The following is a 19751-nucleotide window of genomic DNA, read 5'->3' on the forward strand; positions in this document are numbered from 1 at the left end:
ATTAAATATGAATTTTTTTAACAAAAAGATATTAATGTGGTGATGTTGACCCCATCCAATATTTCCACATTTATTTCTCAATCTTATCTCAGGTAAAATAGGCTTATAAAAAACTGCTTTCCCATGTAGGACATTTCTATAAATAACTTTAAATATTCCTGGAGTTTAAAGATGCTTCCCTTCTGGGCAGATTATCATCTTCTCAGGTATCTTAGGTTGCTTCCAACAGACTTATTAATTTGGGGTCTGTGGAGGGAATTCAGGGAGTCTTGCAAACTTAGATGGGAAGAAATTATCTTTGTTTTTAACGGCCTCTAACCTGAAATTTAGCATTCTCTTCAAATATGAACACAGACAAGCCACAGCAGCATTAGCAGGACTCGTACTCTATCGCCAATAGAAAAAATAGATATTTTTCTAACACATTATAGTTGTTGCAAATATTTCAAAATACCTTTTATACTTAGTGCTACTTGGAAATTATGGAAGTTATCAGGCCCACTGCTAGATCTTGTTATTTAATGCATTAATAAACATATATGACTATATCACAATATTTTAATATTTTTATTGATCATATAATTAAAGTATGATAAACTGGAAATATTTAAAGTATTAAATTTTTGTCATTTTTGATAAAATATACCATATATATATACCAGGGTGTGTGTGTATATATAAACACACACACATACCATGAGACCATCACCATGATCAAGACCCTGGACTTTTCCATCAACCCCCAGCAGTTTCCCTGTGCCCCTCTGTAATCCATTTTTCCCTCCACCCACAGCCACAGGTGACCATTGATTTGCTTTCTGTCACTATAAATTAGTTTGCATTTTCAAGAATGTTGTATAAATGGAACCATTAGTCTTTTTTGGCAGGGAGGTGGTGGCTTTTTCACTCAACATAATGATTTTGACATTCATCCATGTTGTGTGTACCAATTGTTCATTCCTTTTTTATTGCTGAGTAGTATTCCATGGCACGGATATACTAACATTTATTTATTCATGTACCTGCTGACGGACATTTAGGCTGTTTCCAACTTCAGGCTGTTACAGATAAACTTGCTATTAACATTCATACACAAGTCTTTGTGTAGAATTGTGTTTTCTTTTCTCTTGGGTGTCAAATGGCTGGATCAAATGGTAAGGGGTTGTTTAACTTTTTAAGAAACTGTCAAACTGATTTCCAAAATGGTTACACCATCTTACATTCTCACCAGCCGTGGGTGAGAGCTCTAGGTATTCTACATCCTTGCCAGCACTTGGTCTGGCCAATCTTTTTAATTTTAGCCAAACTAATGACTATGTAGTGGTATTTTGTGATAGTTTAATTTGCATTTCCCTGATGACTAATGATGTTGAGCATCTCTTTATGTGCCTACTGGCCATATATTCTTTTTTGAAATGTTAGTTCAAAATTTTTGCCCACTTTAAAAATTATTTGTCTTCTTACTGTTGAGTTGTAAAAGTTTTTCATATATCTTTTATAGGTTCCTTACATGTTCCTCATGTCTGTCTGATACATGTGTTGCATTTCTACTGATCTATAGCTTGCCTTTTATTTTCTCAATTTTGTCTTTTGAAGACCAAAACTTTTAAATTGTGATGTAATCCAATTTATCAGTGTTTCATGGTTTGCACTTTTTGTGTTGTAAGAAACTTTTGCCTAGCCCAATGTTGCAATGATTTTCTTCTTTTTGTTCTTCTAGAAGTTTTGTGGTTTTAGGCTTTACATTTATGTGATCTGCACTGGGTCAATTTTTGTGCATAAAGTGGAATAAGAGGGTATGTTAATTTGATTCTATCTATATTCAGTTTTCCAGCACCATTTTATGCTCAGCATCTAGTTCACAGTATTTCACTGACAAATGTCCAGGACCTTCTAGCTCACATGTTATGTGTAAACTTTACCCTTGACTTTCTTTTCTTTTCTTCCCTATGCTTCTCCATCACCTGCTTTTCTTGTTTTTGTTATTCTTTTGTCATGTATATGTTTTTGCATGTTACCTCAAATCCTTTTTGAATAGAGCCAAGGTTTAAATGAATGCATAGAAAATATGGAATGTTTTTTCTTTAGAGGAAATCTTTGCAGGTGAGAAAGGAATACGTATAGAAACAAGGCATGATTTGGCATGGAGAATACACATATGTTTGTGGGATATGTATATACATGTTGGATACATTGTGAAGTTTGTAGTTGTCAAAGTTAATATTGCCAGTTTTCTGGCTTTAGAGGACATTTACTTGGAAAACTCCGGGGGAAAGAAAATGTGTTTTACTCCAGGGTAGGTGTGCCCATGGTCTACACCCCAGAGAATCTGCTTTATGGCTTGGCACTTTCAATTTTGTTTGTGATTATTTTGAGGGTCATTATAAAATGAGGACAAATACTTAACAAGGAGAAATCGAGGGAAGAGGAGGGAAGGGGCTGCTTCTACACAGGAAGGGGGCCGAATTTCCAGTGGTCTTGGGTAAGAATTGGGAGCCTTGAGTCCTCTCTCAGGTCCTGCTCCTCTGCCGTGACTCTGCAGCCAAGGCCTTACTCTCTCAAAGACTCTCACCCTCTTCTGTATACTGGAATCACCTGGGAAGGTTAAAAAAATGCTGATGCTGCAGTCCCATCCCCAGAGAGTCTGGTTTAATTGGTCTTGGGTGGGGCCTCGGCAAGGGGATTTTTAAAAGCTCTCCCTGGAGATTCTAATGTGCACCCGGGGTTGAGAATCACTGCCCTAAGAGAAGCAAAAATAAAATTAATAAGCACCTGCCTCCTGCTTCTCTCTCAGGGGGGACTGGGGTGTGGCTGCAATTTATGAGATAATGGGTCAAATTCTGGTGAAGGAGTGAAATGGCTTGAAGGAAATAGATTAACCCCTTGCATCCCATAGGGGTACCTTTGGTTAATAAGTGTTCAACATTTTCCCCCATGAGCCACAGGAAAAAACACATTTTTACGTCCTGGCCCAGTATATAAATATACAATCCTTGACTTACATGGGGTCATACCCATCTTAAGGTGAAAATATCATAAGTCAAAAATGCATTTAATACACCTAACCTACCAAACGTCATAGCTTAGCCTAGCCCACCTTAAACTTGCTCAGAACACTTACATTAGCCTACAGCTGGGCAAAATCATCTAACATAAATCCTATTTTATAATGAAACATTGAATATCTCATGGAATTTATTGACTATTATACTGAAAGTGAAAAACAGAATGGTGGTATGAGTATTCAGACTGCAGTTTCTACTGAATGCATATCGATTTTGCACCATCGTAAAGTTGAAAAATCTTAAGTCGGGCCATTATAAACCAGGGATTGTCTGTAGATAGATATGTGGAGATATATATATATATTGCATGCAGTTTACTTGATATTTCCTATTCTAGTCTATTCCATTCGGTTCCTTTAGGGAAAAAAATATTAAGGTCTATCGGCCAAGATAAACACCTCTGGAGGTCATTAAGACGCTCAATTTATAACAGCTTGGAGTGCTTTGCAAAGATGCTATGGGAAGTGAAGTTGTGTGTACAGTAACAATATTTGTCGAGCAATTGCTAGTGCCAGCTACAGTCATAGTAGAAAGTGTTTTACGAGCATGATCTCAGTGAATTTTCACTATAATAATACAAATGAGTACTGTTATCTCTGTTTTAGAGATGAGAAAATCAAGGCCAACTACATATGTATGTTTCTGCTTCTAGAAAGCAGAAGAGATGTCAACTTCATGCCTGTTGCTGCAGGCCTCGTGCTTACCCGGCTCATAGGAAGAGAATGACCGTGTTTACTGAATACATTGGCTTCTTCTGTCTGAAGTTTGGGGAGTAGAACGGGAGGGTGGAGTAAGCTGTGACCAGAAGTGGGGCCAGGAGTGATGGAGCCTGAAACATACAATTTGGGGCCCCTGTTCAAGAAAATATATATAAAATTATGAGTCTAAAATTAGACACAAAAGCGAATATTTCTTTAAATTAGACAAATCGTAATACATTCAAATTTTAAGAAGCTGAAAAATACTGCAAACATCACAAAATTCCCAACTCAATTTTCCCTCAGCGGATCCCCAAAATGCCAGTGACCACATCACACAACCCTACTCAAGGGCAAGGGGGACATCAGGGTGGAGAGAGAGTGATCTTTACTCAGTGCAGCCAGATGTCAAAAGCTAATGACTGTTGTAAATGTTACATGAACAAGTTACCATCTGAACACATTTCTAGATCTCTCTCAGGGCCTTAGAAAGGGGCCCAAACAAGTGAGGGGCCCAGGAACTTAACCTTCGTCAGCCTCCCAGTAACCCTGTAACTAGAGCTGAAGACTATATCTCAAGAGCTAGGGCTTTGGAGCCAGCCAGCCCTGAATTTTATTCGGGCTCAGCCACTGTCTGCCTTCTTTGAGCTTGGACTTCTCATTTGTGACATGCTAATAGCAGCCACCTTTGGGTCTCTTTTGGGGATTAAATGAGATAGGGAAGAGTTGGGCACATCGAATGAGCTTAGAGTTGCCAGCTTAGCAAATAAAAATATATGGCACCCACTTAAATTGGAATTTCTGGGAAACAAGGAAGATTTTTTTAGTATAAGTATGTACCACCTATTGCATAAGACATACTTATACTACAACTGACTCTTTGTTTCTCTGAAATTCAAATTTATCTGGGTGCCCTGTCTTTTATTGTGCTTATCAAATTGACATTGTTTGGGGCTTGAAGCATCCTGGATGTTCCACATGGAATTGATAAACATTAGAGAGTGGGTGAGGGGCAGAGAAAGGCTATATAGACTCCACTTAACACAGTTTGTTGTCGGGGAGACTAAAAGTGGGGTGGCCATGAGAGGATGGAGTAAGTGGGGTGCGTTAATTTGGGTGCCTTAATTTGGGCATGTGGGTGGAGGGGTTTATACTACTAACTTTTCCTAAGCCGGTTAAGCTCTTGGGACCTCCGTTTCCTTAGCTGTAAAAAGGGTGAAACTCAGGGCGAGGTTCCTGAGCTCCTGTCCTAGATGTCACCACCGATGGCACTTCCTCCTGATTCACATGCCACCTCCTCGGAGTGGTCTTCCCTGGCTGCTCTAGCTAAGAGTACCATCGCCTTCCCCCACCAAAGCAGATATTCTCTTCTCCTCCATAGTAATTATAACTTTCTGAAATTGTCTTGCCTCTTTACTTGGTTGTTTATGGTCTGTCCCTCCGTGTGGAATGCAAGTTCCGGGAAGGCTGAAAACTAGTCTGTCTTGTTCTAGTTGAATCTCCCAGGAGCTGTACCTGGCATAGCAGATGCTCAATGTATGTTGAATGAATGAATAGGTGGGCGAGTGAATGAATGTTAGCGTCACTGTCGAGATCCCTTGCAAGCAGTCTTTCCTTCCTCAGGGGCCTTGCCCGGATTGCAGGGAGGATGCGCTGCCCCAGGGAGGGAGGAGGTGTGGGGTGTCGGGGGGTGGGGAGGAGGCTGGGCCCTGGCCTCCTCCAGGACCCGCGACAGTGAGCGCGCCGGGCTGGGCTGCAGGCGCAGGGAGCAGCGCGGCGGCAGCTGCAGGGCCCGAGCCCCGCGCCCCGCGCCCCGCGTCCAGCCGCCGGCTGTGTGCGCCCGCGGAGCCCATCGCCGCGCCTCGGCGCCCCCACGCGCCCACGCAGCGGCGCGGGGACCCGGGCGGGGGCAGAGGGAGGGCCCGGCCAAGGGAGGGGAAGGGGCCGGTCCTCCCCGCGCAGGCAGCGGCCGCGGCAGCCCAGGAGGCGGAGGCAGCGGCAGCGGCGGAGACAGCAACGTGCCCGCCGCAGTCAGCCCTGCCGCGTCGGACCCGCGCCCGCCCGCCCGCACCGCGCCGGGGCGCCCTCTCCACTGCGCGCGGTGAGTACGGCCCGCGGCGCCCACCCCAGGCCGCCCGCCGGGATTCGCCACGCCGGGGTTGACGGGGATCCCCTCGCCTTGCGCCTCTCTCCGGCACTCGCCCAGCCGGGCCTCCCGCAGCTGTCGGGGCATTCGGGGGCGCACGGGCCCGACCCGGGCGCCCGGGCCTCCGGGGGCCACTCAGGCACAAGGGCAGCCGGGACAGTAGGCAGATCCCCTCTCGGGAAAGTCGCTCCCGGGCTCCGGGCCTCAGTTTCCCCATGCGCTTGGGAGACAACGACCCTGAAGTTCACGCTCCCGCGCGCGGGACAAGTGCATGGCGCGCAGGCTGTGTAGACGCGGCTGGGTCCTCGGCATTTGGTTCGATTTATGGCCCCGGAGGCTGGAGATCGGGGGTGCTACCCCAATCGGGCAAACTGATTCCTCGGGCAGTGTTTATAGGGTAACCGAGGAGCGGAGCAACCGCTGGAATCCCCGGGATGGGGCTGGAACGGCCCGCTGAGCCTTTTCCTTCCAGCTACACTTCTTTTGAAAAGTCCGTTTGCTCTCGGCCCGCGCTGGTCCAGCTCTCAGGGCTTTGCAGGGGAGCGGGCAGCCCTGGCGCCTACTGAAGTTGGAACTGAAACTTAGAAAACTTTACATCAAAAGGGTGTTTAGAAAGAGACGAGGGTTTTGTTGTAATGGGAGAAAGTGGGAAATGGAATTGTTTTTAGACATAGAGTCTGGAGGTTAAACAGCTATGCCGGCCCTAGCTCCTTATATATTTCCTGGCCCCCAAATAAATAGTTTATAACCTCAAGGCATATTAGGAAAGCGTGAGCGGTGAAAAGATTCCTATGGCAAAATCCTCCGAGCACTTTTCTCCGATGTCGAACTGGAAGCGCCTTTTTGCAGCGTGGGTTTCCTGCTTCCCTGAAGCGGTGGCTGAGAGTTGACAGCGTTCTGCTGCGTCCTGAATTCTTTTTACAAAGCAAGACTGATGCTACGTTTTTATGGATACCGTTTTCTTTTCTTCCCCATTTCCCTGAAATGCTTTGTAATCTTTACTTTTTTTTTTTAACGTTGAGGTATATAAATCACTCCTGGTTTGAGGTACCTTTTAATTACAAGGCGCAGTGAAAGAAGTGGACATCGGCCTGGAGCTGTTAGCAAAGGTGGAGGGGAATGATTTACAAACATCATGTAAGAATTTGAGCGCTGAATTATGTTTGAGTTAGGGAGATCCCTTCCAGAGGAAATTATAGCCAGCAGACAATTGTTGTATTTCAACCTGAATCTATGAATTCATGAGCCCTTTCTTGCTTGAGTGAAATTTCTATGATGGGAATATGGGGTACTGAGCTAGTAGGCACATTACCAACCTATGGCCCATTGGTTACCACCTAACATACACATTAAGACCATGCTGCTTGGGGGGAAAAAAAGCATGTATTTAGAGGGAGAATGTATGTGAAAGAAAGAGGGGGAGGGAGAGAGAGAGAAACTCCTTTTCAAAATAATCTTTGTGGAAGAATCTTTCAGTTTTACTCAAGAAATGTTCATTTTTTTCCACTTTTCTCACTTAGACCCCTCATGCTTTATATTTTCTTGCATTTAGACACCCTCAGATTGGGGCACATTACTAGATAATTCATATAACAAGTGATCATGGTTTGAATCTTGCTTTTGACTCAGCTTTAGATTGTTGTTTATATTCAAAGATCACCTTGCCTTTGGATGAAACTCTAAATTTTGTGATTGTGAAAAGACCAAAGTGGTTAGGTCTGAAAGAACCTGATCTTTTTATTGTAAAGCAGTTTATACGTCCCCTTTCTTCTCTTGTAACTTTAGCTTCACAATATTTTTCACTATTTTATCTTAAAAGCATTGGCATTTTCCTCTGTCTTGAAATAGCTCACCTAGTGCAGTGGCTATGCGTGTAAGAATGCTCTATAAACATATAAATCACTTTCCTAATATCAAAGAAACTAAAGGCAATAAATAAAATAAAAAGATGTGCATGCCAATACTTTGGGATTTTTTAAAAGGCAGATGTTTTAATCACTTAAGTTTTAGAATCCTCTTTTCATGCTTTATGTGTTGTATTAAACACATCATAAAGAGATATGATTTGTTGACTTGTTATAGGATTACCATTTGGCAAAAACACCCAAGACACGCTGTTTCAAATCTGTGGTATTACTTCTGCTTTAAATTGCATGTAAGAGATTGCAAGCCTTGTTCCAGACGGATAAATTGATAAAATGCTAGCTGCTGTTGGGAGAACAGAAAAGCCCTCAGCAAAAAGGTTCTGTGGTATAGCTAAGTACATCTTGAATTAGGTTGAGCAAGCTATGGAGACCCGGGCAGTTTGTGAAAAAGTATACACAGTCCAAGCACGTCCACTTTAAGACGTTTTTGGATCCCCCATGACAAGATGACTCTGTTCCCACAAAGAAGAAATCGTTTCCTTATTTTTTCAGTTACTTTTCCAAAGATAACTTGTGTCAGGCGCTAGAGACCAGAGTTATGCAGAAATCCAACCGTAACCAGCTCAGAGTGTGGACTCATTCTCGCTCCTTCCACCAGATGTTTTTAGGTGTCCTCAGCTGGAATGCCCAGTTTGAAACTAATTAGGCCAGCAATAAACTCCTTGTATAATAAAATCGCAGGCCGTTATGGCGAATAAGTGAGGTTCCCAGCGGCTCCTGACAGACACCTTTCTGGGCAGAGAGAGAGGTTTTCTGTGGCTGTCAGGAGAAAATGAAGGGAGTGGAGCTGTCTCATTGAGACACATGCCTGTCCCTAGATATCCACGTGCATTATCTTCTCTGCGGGGATGCGTGGAAGTTGCACGTGGGGTAGGGTTTTGTTTACTGGGCAGGCCTCCTTCACACAAAAGATGCTTGGGGGAGAAGTAAAGCCTAAGTGTTAGTGTCTGCAGGTCTGAGGTGTGTGTGTTGTGTGTGTGTGCAAAAAAGCCCGGGGAAAGGGATTGTGTCACGTGGCAAGATGAAAACTTACCTGCTTCTCACCCGGGCACAAGACAAAAAGCAAGGCTCTCTGGCCTGATATAAATTCCTTGGGGAGAGGAGAACCCGTTCCCTGAAAGACTTTTGATAAAGGGGGAATTTGCCTAAGTGTGCAGTTCTCCTTATATGTGGGGTTTGTGGAGGGGAAGGGCTAGGCAGTTACCTCCAAAGGCTGAAATTTCTGGCTGTTGCCAAGATGGGGTTTTGTTGGTGGAAGGAAACATTTTTTCTAGCTAACTGCTCTGAAAAAGGAGTTGGTGGACTTTGCTGAAAAGGAATCACTTTACCAAGAATTAATCCCAGAGTTGAGAAAACACAGCCTGTTGACAGAAAACACACACACACACACACAATTCCTCTCTCACTCCCAACCCTCTTTCCTGATCTCCACCCCCCCACCCCAATATCATAGCAGCTTCCTGAATGGCCTACTTTTCCCCCTTGTCACTTGTGGCAATACAAACAGTCCCAAACATACAAAACAAAAAGAAGATTCTAGTAGGAGAACAATTAATGGAGAAGTCACTGGAGACAATGCTTCATTTTCACTGTTTGAAGATCTTAACTGGCCTAATGGTGTTTGACTAACACCCTCTTCTAATCTGAGGAGGATAAACCCCCTCTGTCAGGTGGCAAATGCTTGAAGTGACACTCGGTAACAATGACTGAGGCTACAGAGCCACTGCCTCTCTGTAAATGAATTAGAGGGCCAGGAGCATGTTCTTCGTAGTGTGCGATTTCAAATCAGTTCGGAGGCAGGAAAGTACCTGCCAGGTGTGTTTAGGGGAAAGGTGCAAAGGAAGCCGAAAGCTGGTAAATGTATTTTTCCTGCCTTTTTCTTTTTGCTCACTTGCATCATAGTGGGTCCCCTTGTAATTTCTTTCACTTGCAAATTATATCCTTCTATTTAATAATAATGATGAAAATAGCTGCTGTTTATTGAGTACTTGTATGCCAGGCCTGAAGTCCACCCTTCACATGTAGCTTTAGGGTGGATTCTCACCACAACCCTTTGAGTATTATTATTATTAATATCATCCCAACTTTGTTAATGAGGAAACTGAGTCACAGGTCAAAGGACCAACGCACGGCCACAGAGTGCGTGAAAATGAAATCTGGGCCTTCGGTTCTCTGCAGAATGTGCCTTAGCTGTGAAAACCCTGGCTCGGAACATTCCTGCTGTCATTTCCCTTGGAGGGAGATGCTGAATTTGGACGGTTTTAAATGCACAAAACACAATTACTTTCTGAATCTGCCCTGATGTTTTTTGCCGTTGTTATTTTAAATGGAAGAAAAATCATATTCAGTATTTAGAAAACACAACTGTGAACCTTTGTGGGCCACCATACTTAGCAGGTTGGGTACGGGGCTATAAAGGAGAATGACTGTTTATTTACAAGGGATAATTTAATTTATTCCTTCGATACTAATGCTACGCCATTTCAGTTCCTAAAAAGAGTCAATAAATTTACCGGCAGTGGAAAGGCCCTAAAACATTACGGTAGGCACAGCCCAAGTCAAGTTTCCCGGAAGGTGCTGGATCGCTATGGGTGGGTGTTGTTTGGGGGTCAGATTATAAACATTTGGAGAGCAAAGAATAATTTGGAACAGGTGGTCCCGAGAGTCAGGTAACGGGAATGATTTATCTTTGCCACTTTGAACGTTAAGGGGGCCGTCGGTTGCTTGAATCTGGGACAGGCGGTCTGCGGGTCAGTGGGGGCCGACAGGCGCAGCTTCGGGACAAAACCTGGCAGGATCCAGGGGCTTCATCAGTGCTGTCATCGCCTTCTGATGACAGTAGTTAGAGCACAGATGTGTCTGCTCATGCTTTTCTGAAAAGTCTGCCTCTGCTTTCAGATACATGCAGAAATTTAAAACAGGAACTTAGATGCCCCATAACGCCAATTTAAACATCTTTAAAAAAGAAACAAAGTATTTCCCAGCGATTAGAACCTGTTTTGTCATTTAGTATCAATAGTGTTGTGTCAGTTACATGGAAACGTGTGTGATTTCAATGGCACTGGACTTTTCCTCCCTCTGTTTTCCTTTCGAGTGTCTAGTAAAGTTACATTTTTTTAAAAGTCTGCGTTCCCAGATGTAACAGATACGCACATATCGACTTGCAGTCATTCAGAGAATTGTCAACTCTCTGTGAATGTAACTACAGGAAAAATGATAAAATCAACATATTTTTCCCCAAAGAATGAGGAACAGGAGGGTCCGACTACTGTATGAACATAGTAACTTGCTTTTGTCTCGCATCAGCTGAATCTGTCAGTTCTCTTTTCTTTTCTATTCATCTCCCAAAAATGGTCTTTCATAACTGAAATATACAGTGTATTAGCCAAAAGACATTTTAATTTTGTAAAGAAAAATCATGCCAGAGACGGCTGGGTCTGTTTCAACCATTATTGTTTCTGCAGTGCGCATACTTGGGGTTTCATGGCAAGATGTGGGTTTGCCAAGAAAGAAAATTACAGCAAGAAACTATGTTGAAAACATACACACTTCTGTTTAAGAAATGGGAAAAACACTGAAAAATTCCACATGGTAATTGCTTTAACGTGAGTTTTAAATGTCATTGTTTGACTTATGTCAAAAAGCCCCTCTTAGCTAATTCTCACATACTCTGTTACCAAATCTCTCACCTTCAAAATGGCAAATGTTGGTCTTAATTTTGATGATCTTTGAGGCTTTTAGAGATATCCTTAGTTCTAGTGGAAACATTCCACATTGTTAGATTGTACAGGCCAATTTTTTTAAGGTTACTCAGATATCGATTTTATTTTCTTGACCCAAAATGAGAAAACACGGGGAATTCTCAAAAGCTTTTTACAGGCTGCTATTATGAGAAGAGAAGCCAAACCAACATGTGTTAGGTCATGAGCTTGAAGTGCATAAAGAGCCCCATGAAGGTCCCCAAAACAGGGCGAAAACCACTAGTTCTTGTTACCTTGGCCAACCCTGCATTCCTGCCTGTTAGACGTGTTTGGTTGAAGTGGACACAAGAAAGCAGGTTTCTGAGCCCACGGTTGAAAGATCTCCGTTTGATTTGGGTTCTGAGGACTATTGAAGACGTTCTTGTGGTAAAGGCAGATAGGAAGGCAGGAATTCCAGTCTCCTTCAGATCACAGCCTCTCATTGTTCCAGAGAAAAAGCAGGCAGGGGCCGGGGCCACCCCTCACTCCAAAGCAGATGTTACCTACCTGGTGTTTGGATATGCGGAAGTCAGAGGTCAAAAATGTTTTGGGTTCCTTCTGGTCAGTTTCTTCACCCCCCATTCCCTTCCTATTGTCACGTTGTGGTTAAGGTATTAATAGCTTCCAGAAAAATATTTTGTTCCTACAGTGGTTTTTAGTATTTAAATTGTAAGGTATATGTACAGACCTTTAAATGTTCCTAGATTGGCAGCTTTCTTAAATACAGGGGGACAGAGAGGGTGTCCGCTGTGTCCTGAGTTTGGTACCAACCCAGGTGCTACTGGAAATTTCATGTAGGGAGAAACCTCCTCTTCGGAGAGACAGAAAAGGTGTCAGCACAAAGCGGTTGTTTTCTTTTGTGGGTGTGTATTATTTGCACATATCAGGACTTTTGTTTCAGGCTGTTCTAAAAATGTTTATCTCTCCAGCAAAGGTCTGAGTGCTCTTTTTGGCCGAGAAGGTGGTGGTGGCGGGGAAGGGGCCTGGGGGAAGGATCACGCACCTCCAGCCTTTTGTGTGCCTGGAACAGTAGAGGGAAGCCCGGACGCGCTGCTTGGATGGTGTCACCGGGTATAACAAGTTGTGACTTGTGCCTGTGTTGTCAACAGAGTTTTGGCCCCAACCAGCCGTGAAAAAGAATGGAGCCCAGAGGATTATTCACCTCCGGTCTGCGATGGGCCTCTCTCTGGTGCTCTCCGCTTGCTAAATAGAACATACCCCCGCAGGAGTTAATGGTTGGGGTGTGGAGGGAAGCGGAGTAGGAGGGGAGAAAGAATGTCTTAAACTCAGCAAATATCTGCAACGCTCGGAATGTCTCAGCGTTGCTCAGGCACTTACAAGAAAGACAAAGTGATAAAAGTGCATGAAATCAGGCTTTTTTTTGTTGTTGTTGGGGGGAGACAGAGAGATTGAGGGGATTGCTAGTGGTTTGATCTAGAGTGGAGAATTTTCTGATACGTTGGTTACCACCGGAGTACCTTTAGGAAACTGATTTGAAAATTTTGTCTTTTCCTGCAGCCTTCCTGTCATTTCTTTGTGTTTACTTTCAGTGAATTTGTTTTGGGTTTTTTTGTTTTTGTTTTTGAGAAAACACAGAATTGTAAGACTTACGTGGAAGTTGCCCATATTTATTGAACACTTATTATGTGCCAGGCATTGTACTATGGAAACGCTTTATGTATTTGGTCTCCATATGGCAGTAGGTGAAATGTACCATTGTTATTATTCGTATTTTGCAGATGTGGAAATTGAGTTTCAGGGTGATAAAGTAAATTTTCCAAGGTCACATGGCTTGTGTCAAAGCCAGGATTAAACCCAGTTTCGATTCCTAATCACTGGGGTATCCAGCCTGCACCCCCCACCCTCCCTGCACCCCGAGGTGATAAAACCACCTTTCCGCCCTGGAAAGGTAGAGTGTTGCTTTATGGATACTTGTGTTGCTTTATGGATATTAACCGATGGTTAGGTAGGAAAGTCAGGTTGAAGAAGAGTCATAAGCTGGCCCTTCAAGAAATTAATGAGTGTTTAGGGTTGGAACCTATCGAAATGATACTGTGTCACTGCAGTTAGCCACCTCAGCCTTCGCCTGTGGCTGCTTTTGCCCTAGAGGAGCAGCATTGAACAGTTAGTTACGACAGAGACCATATGGCCTGCAGAGCCTAAAATATTTACTATCCGGCCCGCCACAGAAAACGTTTGCTGACCCCAAGCTATTGCAATATGACAAGACAATCTTCGTTGACAAGAAAGAACATGCTCTTGGGCCATTTTGTATACCATTGCAATGACTTCTTATTTATCAAGTACCTGCCTGACACATTGCACAGTGCTGGGAAATTACAGATGCCTTCATGCTTTCGTCTGTCTATTCAAAAGTGCTTTAATTTAGCTGTGTTCTGTGCCAACTACCAGAGATACAGAGGTGAGAAGGGCTGAATCCAGGATCTCCGATAGAAGGATCACCAGTATCCCATGGCCCTGTCTTCCCCGAGGGTATAATGAGGGTACAGAGGGTGTTGATATGGCTTCTTGAACTTTCCATCGTTTAAGCAGCAGGATAGAGGAAAAGGCCCAGCTCTCAGAAGACCCTCACCCAGGGAGGCCACACCGCAGTCAGTAAGAGCAGTGCCCTGGCTTCAGCAACTGACGCCTTACTGGTCCTAACAGGTCATACCAGTGCCCCGGCCCATGCAGACAGACAACTCTCTGCTCAAAACGCAGTACGGGATGGACAGGAATGCGGAGAATCAGACTTCCTGGACTTAAACCTTGGGGCTGACCTACAGCCTCGAGATTGAGAGCATGACCCCAAGAGCCAGGCTGCACAGGTTGAAATCCCTGCTCAGTATTCTCCAGCTACTGTACTGAACTTGGGGTTCATTGCCAGACTTTTTGGTGCCTCAGTTTCTTTATCTGTAAAACAGGGTGGATAATTGTGCATCTTCAGAGGGTTGTTGCAGAGATTGAGTTAATAAATATAAAACATTTAGAACTGTGCCTGGCAAATAGGGTAAATGATGTCAGTGTCGGCTACTATTGCTGTGATTATTACAATTATTAACTAAAAGCTACATGACCCACAGCAAATAACTTAGACCCTTTGGGTCTCAGTTTCTCCATCTATAAAATGGAAGTAATAATAATAACAATAGTAATAACAACAAAAGAACTGCTTCATAGGGCCATTGTGAAAATTTAAATACGTGTATTTATTAAGTATGTATTCCTTAGATAATAGCAGGTTAGGCAATGATTAGGCACTACACACTTAGCTTTGCAATAGTGCCTGCCTACATCGAATGCTTAATACACTAGCTATTGAGATAGGGAATCACATACTGGGCCGATGTCGTATCTTTATGCTAGGGGTCAGTTGAGTCCCTTCAAGTATCAAGAGAATGCGGGGGAGCAGCCAATAGCATCGGCCCTGCCTTAGTCGGTCCACCACTCACTATGCCATCTCAGGCAGGGGTCTGACCCTGTCAACTCCCCAGACAGCAAAGACAACAGTTGCTGTTCACAGGGTGGCTGGGAGGTTTAAAAGAAGTGGCACACATAAAGTGCATAGCAGGGTGTTTGGCACATAGTAAGCACTCAATAAATGGTGGCTTGTATTATTATCACCCCTACTCCTTGCTGTGCCCCCACCCCCAAGAAAGCACTGAACATTAGTAAATTTTAATTTGAAAATAAAAGAACACATTTTAAAACTGCCAAACAGATTTAAAATAGTATTCATTAAACAAAATTAAAATATTCTATTAAAGCCAGACTTTGGGCTGAGACCAAATTTTTATAACCCAAGCTTAAAGGCCAGGGAGTCCCCCAGCCACAATGGGGACATTGTGATTGAACTTGAGACTTCAACGCTGCTATTGAGCAGTCTTTGAAATGCACATTTCCCCATTAAAATAAAGGGGAAGTCATGGGAAGAAAAAAAATGAGGTTCTTGCTCCCCTCAACAACCCTTAATGAATTGAAAAAGAAAAATAAAAGATTTCTCATTTTTCTTCTGCTACCTGATCCTGCCAAAGATGCATGGCCCCTCCTAACCCCAGCTTTGAATGGTACCCACTCAAAACAATCCACATCTGATACGCTGTATGAGCTAACCCCGTCTAAATCGTATTCTTCCCTAGATTTTACAGATGGTGGAGTGTATCATTGAGAGCCCAGACGCAGAAGCCCAACTCCCTGGGTTCAAATCATAGCTCTGCCTCTGTTTTCCTGTTCACAAAACAGAGATAATATACCTACTGCATAGGGTCGTAGTGGGAGTATGTAACTATCGCTAAGGGTGTTTTAACGTTCTGCTATTATCTAAGGAATGAAACTTCCCCAGACTTCTGGGACTTCGAAGATTTAGAGTATACAGGTATGCCTCTGAGATTTATAAACCAAAATAATCTCAATATTCAGGGAAAGGAGTTGAGGAGGAAAGAAGATTGAAAAATCTTTCACAAGAGCTATGTGCCAGACATTGCACAAAGCTCATTTAGTCCTCTTTGGCCAAAAAAAAAAAAAAAAAAAATCCCATGATATAGGTATGTCCATTTAACAAATGGGGAAACTGAGGCTTGGGCAGGTCAAGTGGCTGTCCAGGGGCACTCCACTCCAGGTCCGTCTGACCCAAAGCATGGCCCCTTCTACTGTATGACCCACAGCTTTCCTGGAACAAGCACACAATTGCAGTGGATTCGAGAGACTCCCCTGACCAATCGGTCATTTATGATCTGTTCTCACATTTCAATGGCATCCTCCATCCTCAGTGAGCTTCAGTTTTTGCGGCCTTTACCCCTTTTCCATGGAGAACCAGTGGGTTTTTTTCTTGAACACCAAATGGAAGAAGTAACAGAAGTGGGTTGGAAAATCCTTCTCTAGGTGAAATCCTGCCCCTTCTTGCAGCCAGAGTGCCAAGTGAGTTCCTCTTCAGATGGGACCGGGCCCTTGCTATGATGTGGGGCCGCCGGGCAGAGCTGTCAGAGGTTGGTCAGCTATTGGGGGAGGCATGGGATGGACTCCCTACTCCAGCACCAACCTGCTGGGTGTCTTTGGGCAGATCACATGAGCCCTCTGAGCCCCAATCTCCTCACCAGTTCATGGAGCAGGCGCCTTCTATATTAGATTTGTGCACAACTTAAATAAAGTGCTGGTGGCATTCTTAGGGTATTACAGAATTGGACCCGCTCCCCAGAAGTATTCACAGAAAGGAGTGAAAATGAAAGTCACTTGCTTCTGGGAATATTCTTTATTGTTCTCCATGTAGCTACGGTCTTGGGATTTTAGACATTCTGAAAGAATCTATTAGTCTCTGAAGGGCAGTCTTCTTTTAATGGGTTGTGTACCCTTTCCACATTACCTTGAAACACGCATGAACATTTTTTTCTGTCGAGTTCTGTCTTTATTTTATTATGCATTTGGAAAAGATGAAACAAGCATTTCAAACAAATGATTTCACAAGTTTTTGCTGCTCAAGACAAAAATAGTTTAAAAATCAAGTCCACTGTATCTAAAAAGTAATTAGGATTTTTAAAATATTTTTGCAGTCTCTCAATAAACTCCCAAAGTGAGGTGTGCAAAAAAATAAATAAATAAATCAAGTCCATCAAGTAATTAATAGCAAAAATGGCATACAGGTATGGCAGAATTCATGAGTGAAGTTTCAGAAACACAAGTCTGATGGTGTAAAGTTCCAGTTTTAAGTGTTCATTTAAAATGAAATATTTTACTTCTAAACTCATCACTGAAAGCTGCTTACAACAAATTCCCCCAAATAACCAGAACCTTTTACTAACTAGAATTGCAATTCTGTGCTCTGTTTTTAGGGAAATAAAATGAAATATATGAGGAATTTCATGGACGTTGGTAAAGTTATCTCAGGGTACAGTAGTTTCTGGCACAGTTAGTTTGTGTCTCCTATCTTTGAAAGAAGAATGGCTGGGGGCCAGTGTGGTGGCTCATACCTATAATCCCACCCACACTTTAGAAGGCTGAGGTGGGAGGATTGCTTGAGGCCAGGAGTTTGAGACCAGCCTGGGCAACATAGCAAGACCCCATCTCTACAAAAAATTTTTTAAAAATTAGCCAAGTATGTTGGCACATTCCTGGAGTCCTAGCTCCTCAGGAGGCTGAGACAGGAAGATTGCTTGAGCCCAGGAATTTGAGGCTGCAGTGAACTATAATGGTGCCACTGCAGCCTGGGCAATTGAGTGAGATTCTGTCTTAAAAAAAAAAAAAAAGAATGGCTAACTTTTGGATGAATATAATGTTGGTAAAAATAATCTCTGAGTGCTAACTCTGTTATGCTAGGACCTGCTGTAAACGAAGTAGGCATTAACTCATTGATTCCTCATAACAATTCTATGAAGAAAGTGCTATTACTATTCCCATTTTAGATGAGGAAAGTAAGGTACAGACAGATTAAGTGACTTGTTCAAGGTGACACGGCTAGGTAAGGGGTAGAATCAAGCTTTGCATGCGAGGGTGTGTTTGCAGAGTTTGTCTTCATAACTCCTGCACTACCCTGCCTCTTTAACCACCATAGAAAGAATTAAATTTACTTTCTCTTTGACTCTCACATAACTGCACAATGAATTAATTAAGGACAGGCATGAGAAGGAACTAAAAGGGACATATAATCTTAGTTATAATTTTTCAGTTTTTTACAAGTATATATATATTTATGTATTCTATTACCTTTGGGTGCAGCATAATGCAAGGGTTAAGGGCCAGTCTTGGCTAGGCGCGGTGGCTCACACCTATAATCCTAGCACTCTGGGAGGCTGAGGCAGGAGGATTGCTTGAACTCAGGAGTTCAAGACCAGCCTGAGCAAGAGCGAGACCCCGTCTCTACTAAAAATAGAAAAAATTAGCCAGGCATCGTGGTGCGTGCCTGTAGTCCCAGCTACTCGGGAGGCTGAGGCAGGAGGATCGCTTGAGCCCAGGAGTTTGAGGTTGCTGTGAGCTAGGCTGACCCCTTGGCACTCACCCTGGCAACAAAGTGAAACTGTATCTCAATAAAATATAAGGGCGGGGGGCAGTTTCTCCATGTTCAAATCCAGAGTCTACCACTTCCTAGCCTGAGGTTTGCTTAGCCTCTCCCAGCCTCAGTTTCCACATTTATGAAGTGAAAATAGTGGAATCTACATTATAGGAGTTAACAGATGGGACCTGCATCAGAGACCACCTGATACACACAATGATCATTCAAAACTATTCGTTGCCATTGAGGGGAAATTAAGTATAGGAATCACATCTCCCTGTGATTTCAGCCACTGTTTAGAATGGCAAAGAACTTCTTAGGTTGTTCACATTGCAGGGAGTGGGGTGATAGTTTCCAATGGCTATTAGGGACAAAAGGGGGCACACGTGCAACTGGGTAGAGTTTGGAGAGGAAGAGAAGGAAAAAGTGCCTGAAATGTGAGGTTCAAGCTGGAAAACAGCTCAGGTTTTTCCAGAAGACTTAAGAACGAGCCAAAGAGACTGGCTGTCCACGTCCCCACATGAAAAGTTACCAGGCTAAGCCCTCAGCAGGAGCCCAGAAGTCAGAGCTGGGGGGGGGGGAGGTTAGAATCCGCACAGGACAGGAAACGGAGGTTTGCCCACGGTCGCCCGGCCAGTCTGGGGCAGAGTCGGGGACTCCCAGCCCTGTTTCAAGAGGAGTCAGGGACCTTGTGTGGCAAGGGGCAGAGGCAGGGAGGAACACGTAAAAACGAGCGGGACCCTGGGGAGGTGGCGCAAACTCTGACGTTGGCTATAGACTCTCATTTCAGGATTTTCATCCATTTCTTGTTCTTTTTATTCTGTTGTGAAAATATGTGTTTTTCTCCAGAGAAGCATCTACCTGGTTTTCAGTGACAAGGTGAGCAGACTTTCTGGGTTTGCTTCTTTTCACCTTTTTCCTCTATTGGCACCTCCCGCCTCCATTTCCTCTTGAATATGGAAACTGCACTTATTCATTCATTCGTTCAAAAATACATACTGAGCACCAGCTGGATACCAGGCTGTACTCTGCACATGGGAAGCACAGTCAAGAATAAAACGGCCAAAGTCTGCTCCCTCGTGGAGCTGCAGTTAAGTGGGAGAGACAGAAAATAAACACGTAAATACGTAAAGTGCACAGAATGTCAAGTGGTGATAAGTTCGAGGGGAGAAAAAAACTCAAGAGAAGGGGGGTG

Source organism: Lemur catta, chromosome 17 (genome assembly GCF_020740605.2).
Source record: "Lemur catta isolate mLemCat1 chromosome 17, mLemCat1.pri, whole genome shotgun sequence".
Taxonomy (NCBI): Eukaryota; Metazoa; Chordata; class Mammalia; order Primates; family Lemuridae; genus Lemur; species Lemur catta.